A 13,269-nucleotide genomic window follows, 5' to 3' on the forward strand; every position below is an offset into this window, starting at 1 on the left:
TCTCACCGAAAAAGTGGCCCATGGACGTGACTTATTTTAAGTATTGTTGCTTTTTACAGCTTAGGGTTGTATGTGTTGGGCAAGGCCGGACACAGCTCTTGTGTGCGGAAACCTATGTTGTAGTATTCAGAAAAGGGGAACCCGCCTTGCAATGCCGAAGACAATCTGCGCGCCGGATATATCGTCATTGAAGCCTGGTTCAGGGGCTGCTGAGGGAGTCCTGGACTAAGGGGTCCTCGGGCGTCCGGGCTATGTGATGTGGGCCGGACTAATGGGCCATGGAGATACAAGACAGAAGAACCTTCCTCGTGTCCGGATAGGACTCTCCTTTGCATGGATGGCAAGCTTGGCATTCGGATCATGTATTTTCCTTCCTCTGTAACCGACCCTGTACAACCCTAGATCCCTCCGGTGTCTATATAAACCGGAGGGTTTAGTCCGTAGGGCAAGATCACAATCATACATGCTAGACATCTAGGGTTTAGCCATTATGATCTCGAGGTAGATCAACTCTTGTAACCCTTATATTCATCAAAGTCAATCAAGCAGGAAGTTGGGTATTACCTCCATTAAGAGGGCCCGAACCTGGGTAAACATCGTGTCCCCTACCTCCTTGTTACCTTCCATCCTTAGACGCATAGTTCGGGACCCCCTACCCAAGATCTGCCGGTTTTGACACCGACAAGCGGCACCGTAACCAGCCCCGTGGGCATGACCCGCCACGGGCTGATAACCATGCTCAAGTTTTGGTAAATCAAGCCAAGGCACGTCGATAAGCGGAGCTAGCGGCTCAGTTGGCAGCTCAACAACCTCAGTTAAACCCTTCAATGTCCATAGAAGCTGGGATGACTTCCAGGACGGTGGGTGTGCCATGTTTAGTGCCGGCTCTACGCAATGAGAGATTACCGAATGACTTTCAAGGCCCTTGAAAAGTACCCAATTACACAATGGATCAACCCCCAGAGGCTTGGATTGAGGGCTACGAGATGGCCATGGAGATGTTGGACGTCAATGATGCTGCATGCGCTAAGTATTTCACCATGATGTTGGATGGGCCGGCTCGCACCTAGTTAAAGGGATTGCCCCCTAACTCCGTCAGATCATGGGCTGAGTTGAAGGCGCGCTTTATTCAGAATTTCAAGGATACATGCAAGCATCCCACGTCGATTCTTGATTTAGACACTTGTGTCCAGAGTGAGGGTGAATCAACCACCCATTGGGTACGTCAGCTCTCGGCCATTCTCCACTCATCGGACAGCATTAACGTCAGCTCAGCCATCCTGATTTTGGAGAAAAATGGCCGGTTCCTTCCTCTCAAACAGAAGCTAGGCGGCTCAAGTGCCACTACAATGATATGGGGGACCTTATGGCGGCTCTTGTTAAATACGCCAACTCTGATAACACCAAGGACCCTGAGTCTGATGAGGAGAAGTCTGGCAAGGGGAAGAAGAACGATAATGCAAAGGGACAACAACACAATGCGGCAGGTCAAGGTAATAATGGTAAGCGCAAGCAAACTGAGGGCGGTTCAGAATTTGTGGCTAACACCAACACGCATAATAATAATCAGCATTGTAAGGGGAAGTCGTCAGTGCCCCGGTTTGGAGGGTCGAAATTCAACCTTGAGGCAATAATGAATCAGCCTTGCCCAAAGCACGGTACTCGAGATAAGCTGGCCACTCATCTCTGGAAAGATTGCTTCATCACGAGGGAGTATAGAAATTCTGGCTTTTATCAGAATAACCAGGGCCCGTACGACGGGTCAGGATTCGGCTCTCACGGACCCGGCTTTGGAGGTGGCGGCTCAAGCTCTGGATTTCAGGGCCAAGGTAATCAAGGCGGTTTCAATCATCAACCTAATCAAGGTAATCAACAACAACACTCAAGTTATCAGAGTAATCCGGAGCAACTTAGTTGTCAGTATCATGTGTTCACCACAAGTTTGTGTAAACGAGACCAAAAGTTTCATAAGCGAGCGGTGAGCTCGGTTGAGCCGGAGGTGCCTCGATACTTACGATGGTCAGAATAGCCAATTGTTTGGAGCCGTGAGGACCACCTGCCCTGGGTTGATAATCCGGGTCGACTGGCTTTGGTGGTGGCACCTCAGGTCGGAGAGTACAAGTTCACTAAGGTGCTCATGCATGGGGGCAGTAGTATCAATATCCTTTACTATATACTTTTTGCCATATGAATTTGACTGACAAAGATCTTAAGCCGTCCTCTATAGTCTTTCATGGGGTGGTGCCCAGTAAGTCGGCATATCCAGTGGGTAAGATAGCCTTGGAGGTAGTGTTTGGCAATGAGTATGACTACAGGGCCGAAAAATTGACTTTTGAGGGGGTCAAGATCAAGAGCCCATATCACGCCTTGTTTGGGCGGACGACTTATGCTAAGTTTATGGCACAACCTTGTTATGTTTATCTGCAGCTTAAGATGTTGAGTCATAAGGGTACCATCAAGGTGCATGCAGACAGAAAGATAGCTTTGGAGTGTGAAGAAGGTGACGCTGCTTATGCCGAGTCTACTTGTGCAACGGAGGAGCTGAAGTTCTATAAAGATAATGTTGACCCGGCAGATATAACCCCCTTGAAGAAGCCAACCACAGAGCGTGACCTGTTGTTGAAGTTTAAGTCGGCGGACGATACTAAACAGTTTGACTTCATCCCTGGCGACTCATCCCAGCAGTTCATTATCGGTGCTAACATGGATCCGAAATAGGAAAGTGCACTCATCAAGTTCATCCGTGAGAACCAGGACATTTTTGCATGGAAGCATTCTGACATGCCAGGTGTATCGAGGGAACTCGCTGAGCACACTCTCAATATTGATCCAAAGTTTAAACTGGTCAAGCAATTCCTTCGTCGTTTTAATGAAGAGATACGCAAGGCCATTGGTGAAGAAGTGTCCCGGCTCTTGGCGGTTGGGTTTATTATTGAAGTTTTTCATCCCAAATGGTTAGCAAACCCGATGCTGGTACTTAAGAAAAACGACACTTGGCGAATGTGTGTGGATTACACTGACCTTCACAAGGCCTATCCGGCTGATCCTTTTGCTCTCCCTCGTATTGATCAGATCGTTTATGCTACGGCGGGTTGTGAGCGTCTGAGTTTTTTAGATGCTTATTTTGGTTATCATCAGATCAAGATGGCAGTTAAGGACCAGGAAAAGACGTCTTTCATTACTCCCTTTGGGGCCTTCTGCTACGTGTCTATGCCTTTTGGGCTCAAGAGTGCCGAGGCGACTTATCAGCGTTGTGTTCAAAATTGCCTCCACAGCCAGACTAGACGCAATTTTCATGCTTATGTGGATGATATCGTTGTGAAATCCAGGAAGAAGGAGACCTTGCTGGATGATCTGAAGGAGACTTTTGACAATCTCCGGGTCTACAAGATGATGCTTAACCCGGCCAAATGTGTCTTCGGCATGCCAGCAGGTAAGCTCTTGGGTTTTATGGTCTTTGATAGAGGTATTGAAGCTAACCCGGAGAAAATCAAGGCTATCACTTCCCTGGTTAAACTGGCGTGTGTTAATGATACACAAGTCTAGCTAACTACATGGACTCTCTGCATCCTTATCTGCACAACATATACACGTATCTTAACATATACATCGATATATGATTCTGTACTTGCGTAACGCGAATCATCCCCCCCAAAGGTGTGACATATTCGCCATAGCAAGGAACAAGCATCCTGATTACGTGTCACCGGGATTCCTTCACCTTCGACGGCGGGAGGGAAGGGATCTTTGGACTTTATGTTCGGGTGTGCTCAATAGTCCAATGTCTTAGTTAGGTCTTTGCTTGTCCATGGTTTTGGCTTCGACGATGGCATGGCATTGTCAAATAAATTTCTCCCAGATCTCTCACTAGGGCAGTCGTTCTCTCAGCTATCGTTTGACCTAGGAGGAGGTGTCTATGTCAGCTCAGGTCCTTTGGATCCAAACAAGTCTTTTGTGTGTATTCCTCTTGATATTAAGGTAATGGTCTCCTTCGTCTCCCTTTTTTGGCGGCAGTGGGGCCGACGCTTGGGGATCGAGTGATGTTCCTCCGAACATTTTTGGGGCAGCAGAGAGGTCGTGGCCTTCGTTTCTTCCCTTGGGGGGAGGGGGTCTCTCTGATGCCACAACATAGCTCTTTGGTGATTCGTGCTCCCTTTACACCATTGTTGAGAGACTGACGAAAGTTTTGTTTAGAAGTTTGTTTCGCTTTAGCATTTCAAATCTTCACAAGGCTTTTACGATGACAACTTCTTCTGTGTGATGTTGGTCTAGCTCGACCTTAGCACGCCAACGTATGACCACATGATAAAATGTCCCGCTTGTTTCGGTGGCGGAGCGTTGTCGGCGCCGCCTTCGGCTCATGCTGGAGATTGAGTTTTGTTTCATTCTCCGTCAACTTGGCTATACTTTTTCTTAAGGCGAAAGTTGTTAATATAAATCCATAGTATTTTCCAAAAAATCTACTACTCTCCTAATAAAAAGATAAAACAGGTAAGTTGAAATAGACTATCCTTGTTTGTTTATCTCTACTCCTAATGGACGAATTGGTTGAATAGTCCTCCCCACTTTCAACCGGTTTATTTTCAACCGGTTTTTCTTCGTCCCACCTCCCACCAGCCCCTCCCACCGGTTTTTTTCTTTTCTCGTCTGACCGGCAATACCCAACGTATTTATGGTAATCAATCATAATTAATCCACGTATAGTAATAAATCAATCCAGGTACGGTAAGGTCATGACTCAGGAAAATTTGAATATGGTAATTATATGGTAATAAATTTAAATTACCCCAAAGGCTATCAATCCAGGTATCGTAAGGCCATAACTCGGGAAATATCGAATATGGTAATAAATTTAAATTACCACCAGGTATGGTAAGGCTATCCACGTATAGTAATAAATCATATAGTAATAAATCATAATTAATCCACGTATAGTAATAAATCAATCCAGGTATGGTAAGGTCATAACTCAGGAAATTTTGAATATGGTAATTATATGGTAATAAATTTAAATTACCCCAAAGGCTATCAATCCAGGTATGGTAAGGCCATAACTTGGGAAATATCGAATATGGTAATAAATTTAAATTACCACCAGGTATGGTAAGGCTATCGATCAAGGTATGGCACGCCCTCACCTGATCACCTATCACAATCTCCAACCCCACGCACGCACCAAAGAACCCACCCGGCACCAAACGCAGCTCCTCTCGATCCCCTCGAGTAAACACCGCCGCCGTCGTGCGATCTTCCTGACACAGACGCCGTCACCGCCTCCTTCCCACCTACGGCGTCCCCCACGTCCATGGTGACGGCGCTCGCGTCCTACACTGACCCTCCGCCTCATATAGGTTGGTCGTTGATGGAGTGGGATGTGCCGCTGCGGTTTGGGGAGGCGCAATCACGATCTGGTTGGGATCTCAGTGTGGACTCGTTCTCTGCGATGAAGGATGGCGCTGCCTCCCTGGCAAATGGGATCGGAGGAAGGGGCTCTACGTCGTGAATGTCGGCGAGGCAGCGGTCGAAGGCGAGCCCGACGGTGAGCACGGGTGTTCGTCCCATGAAATAGGCGGCCACGAAGGGCGGATCTGAGGCCACCCCAATCGCCGGTGGCCCTTCCTCCCATCGCTCATCGCCTCCATTCTCTCTCTCCTCTAAATCTTTGTCGCCCCTGCCTGATTCTAGCCGACGCCATCCGACTCTCGCATCGACCACCACCAGCACGGCTGCGAACGAGGTGCAACCGCAGACGCCGCCGCCATCCTCATCCACCTCCTCCACCATCCTTCCCAGCCGTCGTCGGGGGCACCCGCCATCTGCGCTCTAGCCCACCCGCTCCCTCCTATCCCCTCCCCCTGCCTGCCAGCCCCGTGATCCATCGCACAGATGGCAGGTACTACAACGACCTCCTCCCCAGCGGATCCGGCCTCCTCCGATGGAGATCCATCCTGGGCACCGCCTTATTCTCATGCGTGCACGTCTATATCAACGTCTCATTCCACCTCACCTGAGCCTTTACCTTCCCACCTCTGCTTCAGATCCACATCACTTTGCAAGGTATGTGCTTGATTGTTCCGAACTGGATCGATGGATTGTGCAAGGTACTTTGGGTGTCGTCATTGACGGCAATTGTCACGCCATGCTACCATCGGAGGGGTCCCTCATCGATGATTAGGGTCTTCTGAACTGCACGAGCTCCATTGAGAAGGATGTTTTTAATTCTGGTTTTGCCTACATGCTTTCTTTGCCTGTATCTACTTAGCTAATGTCTTCTTATAGATAGTAGCTGCTGAAGTGGTGATCAAAGTTGTTCACTATAAGGAAACAACCATGATAACAAAAGTGTATATTCCCTGACCTTTGACCTAAAGTACTTTTTCATTAGAAACTTGCAACAGCCAGGCATTGAAATTAGCAACAGCTTCGTACGTACTGAACTAATTTGCAGCAACACGTACTGAACTAAGTTAGGTTATGCTCATCGTTCCAACATGCTTAGTGATAACCACCTAGCAAGCTGATCAAATATGAAAAAATTGAAGTGCTACTGAACTAAGTTAGGTTATGCTCATCGTTCCAACATGCTTAGTGATAACCACCTAGCAAGCTGATCAAATATGAAAAAATTGAAGTGCTACTGCTAATCATACTATTATGAATGTGAAAATCTATTTAATTGGCTCTTCTCTAATTGTACACTTGCATAAATCTCAGATCTTGCAAATTACAGTATAACCATAAAAATCATGCTTTGACTCCTATAGGGCCTTTTGCACTTTAATATGACTAATAATTTGTCTTAATATCACAGATTGTATTACTACCTTTTTAAGTGAATGACATTCAAGAAGGTCATTAAATAAAACCAAGAAATCCTTCTGGTATTGGAGTGTAGAAAAGTTGAGACTATAAAACCAAAAGGTTATATTTACGTTTATTAGAGAAGGTTCTTTACTTTTTATAGGAAAACACAAAATGTTGCGATGTAGAGTCTAGGTGGTGGGCCTCCTTGATCCACTTGGTGGATGAGGGCGACTCCGGTCCTGGCACCCATAGTGCCAGTGATCCAAAAATCATAGGGCCTGGATATAGCTCTAGCAGACGTATGCGGCTTGCGCATCGAGCTTGGTCGTCTCGAGCATGGAGATAGGCGAGTTCTAGACCAAGAGCTGGTACAGAGATAGGCGAGTTGTAGACAAGAGCTGGTGGGCAGCAAGAAACGCATGCACACCAAAGAACAAATCTGAGTCACATGCCTACTTCTATTGGTTTCTACAAAGAGTGGCTAGCTTAGATCTTAGACCAGTCGGTCACTGTCGAGGTCGCCAAGGTGATCTTACAGCACCGCCGTGGGGATTTCTCATGATTTTATATAGGCAAGCCGCAAGCGGTGGTGGTGATTGGCTGGGTGGTGTCGCTGCCTTGGGAAGAGACGAAGTGATGGTAAAAGTAAGCAGGATCCGATGATTCTTCCGTGGGGATAGCCAAAGTTAAGATGTCAACTACAGACTCGTCGCAGACTTGCAGTGAACCTGGATGCGGCGAGCCTGATTTGTGGATTGATGGCAGGTCTTGACTTTGTTAGGCTGGGATTGGATGGTTGCGGAGGGTGGTGTGCTTGGTTGGGTTCCCATGGAAGAATGTGGCCTCCTCGTGGATCTGGTCATGCCCATCCTAAAGAACATTGTGTCCTTAGCTCCCTCGAGGAGCAAGGACAGTGCAAGCGGCAACAGGGGGTATGGGTAGATGTGGGGAGGGATGTCGGCGGCTGCTCGAGGTCATCATGATGAAACCCTTGACGTCCCATCTTTATCAATGGAAGTGGAAGAGCACGAAGTCGAGATTGGATAGGAGTTTGAGTTCTTTTTGGCACCGATCGGTTCCCCACTTTAGAGATGTATTTTTTTTTGCGTGCGAGCAAACAGTGGGTTGATTCTAAAAGGGATAGGCACTTTTCAACAGAAGTGCATGACGGACCAAAAATATGACCTCATTTTATTCATTTGATAGATATCGTATTATTCGTTGTTGTTCGTTCGGTGAAATTTTCTAATATTTGATTGTTGTGTTTCTAATTAGAGCACTCCATAATCACCCAATATGAGGGGATGATAAATGAAAGATACTGATTATAAATTTTGAAGAGCCCGTGGCAAGGCACGGACGTTATACTAGTTTATAAAATGGATCCCACTGCCTTTGCTCTTTGCCGACAGCTGTTTTTCTGAAAAATGACGTGCCCTGTGACGTGCCGCCTTGGCAGCCACAAACCCTCCCCAAATCCCCAATTAAGCGAGAGTAAACAAATCTGCCATTCTGTACCCACGACTACTCTTTCCCTCCCCTTCCGCCTCCGCCTTCGCCTTCCCTCCGACTTTTCGCTCGCCGAAAAACCAATTCCATGCTCCAGCAGCAGGCAACCTCCAATTTTCCATTATAGTATTGCTCCCGCTAGGGTTCCAGCCGCCTCCATGGAATCCGCGGCCGCCTGTAGATCCTTCACCAGCCGCCTCTTTGGACCGCCTCTCCTCCCGCAGCCGGGAGTGCTTGGTCTCGGGCGCGTCTGGCCGCCTGCGCCGAGGGTTTGAGGTGAGTGGAAGATCCTGGAATTTAGCGCTTATTTTCGTAGGGAATTTTCTGTATCCACTAGATCTCGCTCGTGTTTGCACACCCGTTAATCCTTCGACATGGATCTGTGTTTTCGTGGGATACAAAGTAGAGACATCGGCCAACATTTCATGGATGGGTTGATATGAGTTCGTCAAAGCTATATATACACTGTATATTGTTATCCTTTGGAAAAGGAAGGGTTTTACTTTGCATCTAGATGATCCACGCAACCATAATTCGTTATATGTGTTTCCTTAAAAAAAATACATTTGGACTACTAGATGTGGCAACCATCGGCGGAAGCAACCATGACTATGAGAAACAAGTGTCAGCAAACGCCTAAGAACGATAATTAGTCAAATCAAACCAGTAAGGCCAGAACAGAAACACCAAAAACACCTCGGAAGCAAGTCAACATCTTCATCTTCCAAAGCGATGCCTTCAACAATGAAATGACACATGTCATGTGACGATGTTGCCTGATCCAGTCAATGAAGGATTTTCATCCTCAAAGGTACAATGCAAAAACTAATCTCGTGTGCAGACACACCCTGTTCTGCCATGTCGGATGAACTCATTGTCATACCTTGGCCGCACGAATGAGAAGTGACGCCCGCCACATCTAGCGGACACACCTAAAGTGGAGGCTAAACACGTCAACCTGAGTGAACATACCATTCTTCTCGAGTCCAACCAGTGAAGACTAGACTGTCAACCTTGAAGAAGATGCCTTAATCAAAAGAGATGGCGTGTGTCCGTCTTTGTTGGATCCGACCAATGAAGAGTCTGATCATGGGTTTCAACCTGGAAAAATCATGGATCGGTATTTGAAGCACCAAAAAGGCAAAAACACAACGTCGTATCCAATTGATTAATATCAGATCGTGTTCTGTGAGCTGTGCCACCCACACGCCTCGACCAAAACCACCAGGATTTTCTCTTAACAAGTTGTGAGGCTAGGGGGAGACATTGAACTAGACCAAGGCGAGAGAGGAGAAGCCTCTCGTCGACGTCGGGAGCAGATTGTAGGCCACGCCAATGGTTTCGGGGTGAGAGGATGTGGTGGTGGCTCCTTCAGAGGGAGCCCTAAGGCGCCCCTGGATAGCGCAGAGGCGCCTAGGGAGCATTTGGTTTATACATTGTGTACATTGTTGTGGTACGCTTTTCTAGATGCAAGTTCTGCCAATCAGAAGAAGGTGATGGTGCCTTTTTCTGGTGGGAATTATTTGTTCTAAATAGAGCCTAGTTTGTGTCAATAGCTTCTTATATACACTACCTCTGTACCAAAATATATGACGTTTTATATTTTGGTATGGAGGGACTACAAACAAAGGTCAGAAGCTGCCGTCGTTTTGTGTAATGCTTATTATTTTATTCGCTAATTTGTGTCGAGAAAAGATATTTCTTGGCCAGCAAAAACAGGGTGTTAAGTTATCTAGATGCCTTATATATACACTTTGCATCTTTTGATCATTGTGAAATATTTTGATCGTTGTAATATTTTTGCGCAGTTATTGCATGTGGTGGCACCAAGCATGAGGCGACAACTGCATTACTTGCAAGGAAGTTACAAGTAAGAAATACATCCTGTTATATTGTATATGATGAGATTGTTCTTTATTCTAGTTCATATTTGTGGTTTACTAAAAATTTCTGGACAACTGATTATTAGCTACTGTATTCCCAAATGTTATATAAGCTGAGAATCTTGCTGGAGACTATGTAGGTTGGATATCATAGTTCTGTGTCAAATATTGCGAAACTGAATCAAGAACGAAGTGGTGAAACCTAACCATAAATTCCTACGTACAACCAGAATACACTAAGGGATCACTAAGAACTCCGGAACCTGTAAGAACTCTTAGATCCTTGCCCTATACAAGAATCTAGGTCTGAACAGTACCCTAGTGTCTAATCCTGTCGAACACTCCAATTGCTTACACCTTTTACTTTGGGTGAGATCTTGACGCCTTGTGGTTTCCTTGTTATAAGCGAACAATTATAATTGCTGTATGGTCCTCTTGACCTCCTCTGAAGAGATATTGGCAATCAAGATTCTACAAAAGCCCTTATAAACATGGCACCTAATATGATAAGATATGTGTCACTTTCCTTAACATGGTGGAATAATCAATTCATCATACATCCTTGTATTCTTGCATATTTAGTTCCTTTGAATAGCTGAAGCACTAAGAGTTTGAGAGAAAGGGTGTTTAAATCTCTTGTTGAGTTGGGTCTCACTTTACATATATATTGCCTTCCCATTTGCATTTTCCTTTTCTCTGTGCATCATTTTAAGGTTCAAATTGTCTTTAGAGAGCGAATCATTTGGCTGTGTTTATATTTGGAGCAGTTAGTTTTTCTAGTTCTGGACCTCTTGTGCTGCTCTGCATTCCATCCTTTTGATGTAGTGGGCTAAGTTAAAGATTAATGCGGATATTTGGCACGCAATTGTAGGGCGCTATCACATTAATATCACTGGCACCTCTTGATCCACAGATCTGTAAAGGACAAAGGACAGACCCGGTGCATAGAAGCTTCTATGCACTGGGTCTGTCCTTTGTCCTTTACAGAGGGCAGGCCTGTAGCTTTAAAAAAAAATGTCAATTAACTATTTTTCTGATATCATGCGAATTCTTCTGGAAGTTTGGGAGTCAGTCACAACATAATACCTTGTTGCATAGTCATATGTTTTCTTCAGTGTGATGTTTATTTTCCCTCTAACTTCCATATTTTCCTTGTGAATAAGGTTTCTTGGTAAGGAATTGACATAGAAAGATAGCAGCATTTTTATGTATGATACCATGTATTGAAGTGCATCAACAGCAGGGTTGACCCTTCTACTTAGGCTCTGCTAGTCCTCCATGGCATATTGACTGACCCTGGGGATAGCTACCCCTCTAATCCCACTGTAGGATTGATTGCTTGGGGATATGTGCCAGCATTGTTTAGCATCTGCCATCATGCAGGTGTATAGTAAACTATAGATTTAATAAAGTCTCTTAGAGCAACTCCAACGCGCTGACCCAAACGGACGTGCGCTTTGTCCGCCTTTTGTCCGTTTGGGTCGGCCGTCTGCTCGTCATCCACCCTGTTTTTCGTTTGGTCGGCAGTGCACCCAACGCGCGGACCAAATTTCGCCCACGCGGCTGGCTTGCCGTCGTTTTGCAAACATAAATTCAAACAAAATACAAACATTTCACATGGTTATACAAGCAAACAAACATAGCATAGTTCACAAGCCAAATAAATATAGCATAGTTCACAAGCCAAATAAATATGTCAAAGTTTACAAGTCAAATAAAAATTAAATTGTCTCAAACACTTTTTAAAAAAGATACATCTATTGGTTGCCAGCATGAGCCCACATATGGTCAACCAAATCATCTTGCAGCTGAATGTGAGTTTCCCAATTACGCATTTGATGATGAACTTGGGTGAACACCGCAAACGTTGCCGCTCCTCCATGCTCAGGCACAACACTGTCACCCTGAAACTGAAACCCTTGGTCGTAGATACGTTTCGGGTGCTCATCTTCTACGATCGTATTGTGCATCATCACACAAGCAGTCATCACCTCCCACAACTTCTTGGTGCTCCAAGTTCTAGCAGGATACCGAACGATGCCCCACCGAGATTGGAGAACACCAAAGGCACGCTCCACATCCTTCGTAGCACTCTCTTGCTCTTGTGCAAATCTCCTCTTCTCTCCTACAGGGTTGGAGATTGTCTTCACAATAGTAGTCCACTGAGGATAGATACCGTCAGCTAGGTAGCATCCTTTGTTGTAGTTGTGGCCGTTGATGTTAACATTCACCGGCGGGCAATTGCCTTCGGCAAGCCTTGCAAACACCGGAGAGCGTTGAAGCACGTTGATATCATTGTGCGATCCGGCCATGCCACCTTGACATGGCCCCTATATTGCCCCTGCCAAGCAGAAGGGTAGTTTTTCCACTCCCAGTGCATACAGTCTATGCTACCAAGCATACTCGGGAAGCCCCTGCTGGCATTCATCGCCAACAAACGGGTTGTATCTACAACATTTGGCTCTCTCAAGTACTCAGGGCCAAACATTGCAATCACAGCCTTGTAGAACCTGTACATGGACCCCTTGCACGTGGACTCGCTCATACGGACATACTCATCAATGAGATCACCCCGAACTCCGTATGCAAGCATCCGAATAGTTGCAGTGCATTTCTGATAAGAGGAGAATCCAATCTTTCCAAGTGCATCCTCCTTACACTCGAAATACTTATCGTACCCGACCACCCCCTCTTGAATACGGTTGAAAAGGTGCCTAGCCATGCGAAAATGCTGCCGGAATTGGTGATGTTTGAAGAGAGGGTTGGGTGTCTCGAAGTAGTCCTTCCAAAGAAGGAAATCGCCGCTCTCTCGGTTGCGATTCAACGCCAAAGTGCCTCGGGATCGAGCCCCGTAACAACAGCCGCTGACTACTAAGGTGGTCATGGACGACCAACACAACAGCCACCATCTCCTCATTGTCGGATGAAGAATCAACCAAGTCGCAAAGAAATTTGTGGGAAAAGAACTTCGTCGGCGGAGTCCATTTGTAGCTTGCGGGCAAACCGTCAAACAGCTTGCGGGCGTTGTCGAAGCAGGCCTGCAAAGAGACGCGCGCCTGCCCTGCACCAGTGG

General features: G+C 46.1%; 1 long non-coding RNA gene across 1 annotated transcript in view; it reads left to right on the forward strand.

Moving 5' to 3' along the window:
- Positions 1-8,285: 8,285 nt before the first annotated feature.
- LOC123157821 (uncharacterized) overlaps positions 8,286-13,269 on the forward strand; it is a 12,196-nt gene continuing 7,212 nt past the window's right edge. The window contains exons 1-2 of the long non-coding RNA XR_006479085.1: positions 8,286-8,589; positions 10,122-10,183. This is a non-coding gene — a long non-coding RNA (uncharacterized lncRNA). The remainder of the gene's footprint in view (positions 8,590-10,121; positions 10,184-13,269) is intronic.

Source organism: Triticum aestivum, chromosome 7B, assembly GCF_018294505.1.
Source record: "Triticum aestivum cultivar Chinese Spring chromosome 7B, IWGSC CS RefSeq v2.1, whole genome shotgun sequence".
Lineage (NCBI taxonomy): Eukaryota > Viridiplantae > Streptophyta > Magnoliopsida > Poales > Poaceae > Triticum > Triticum aestivum.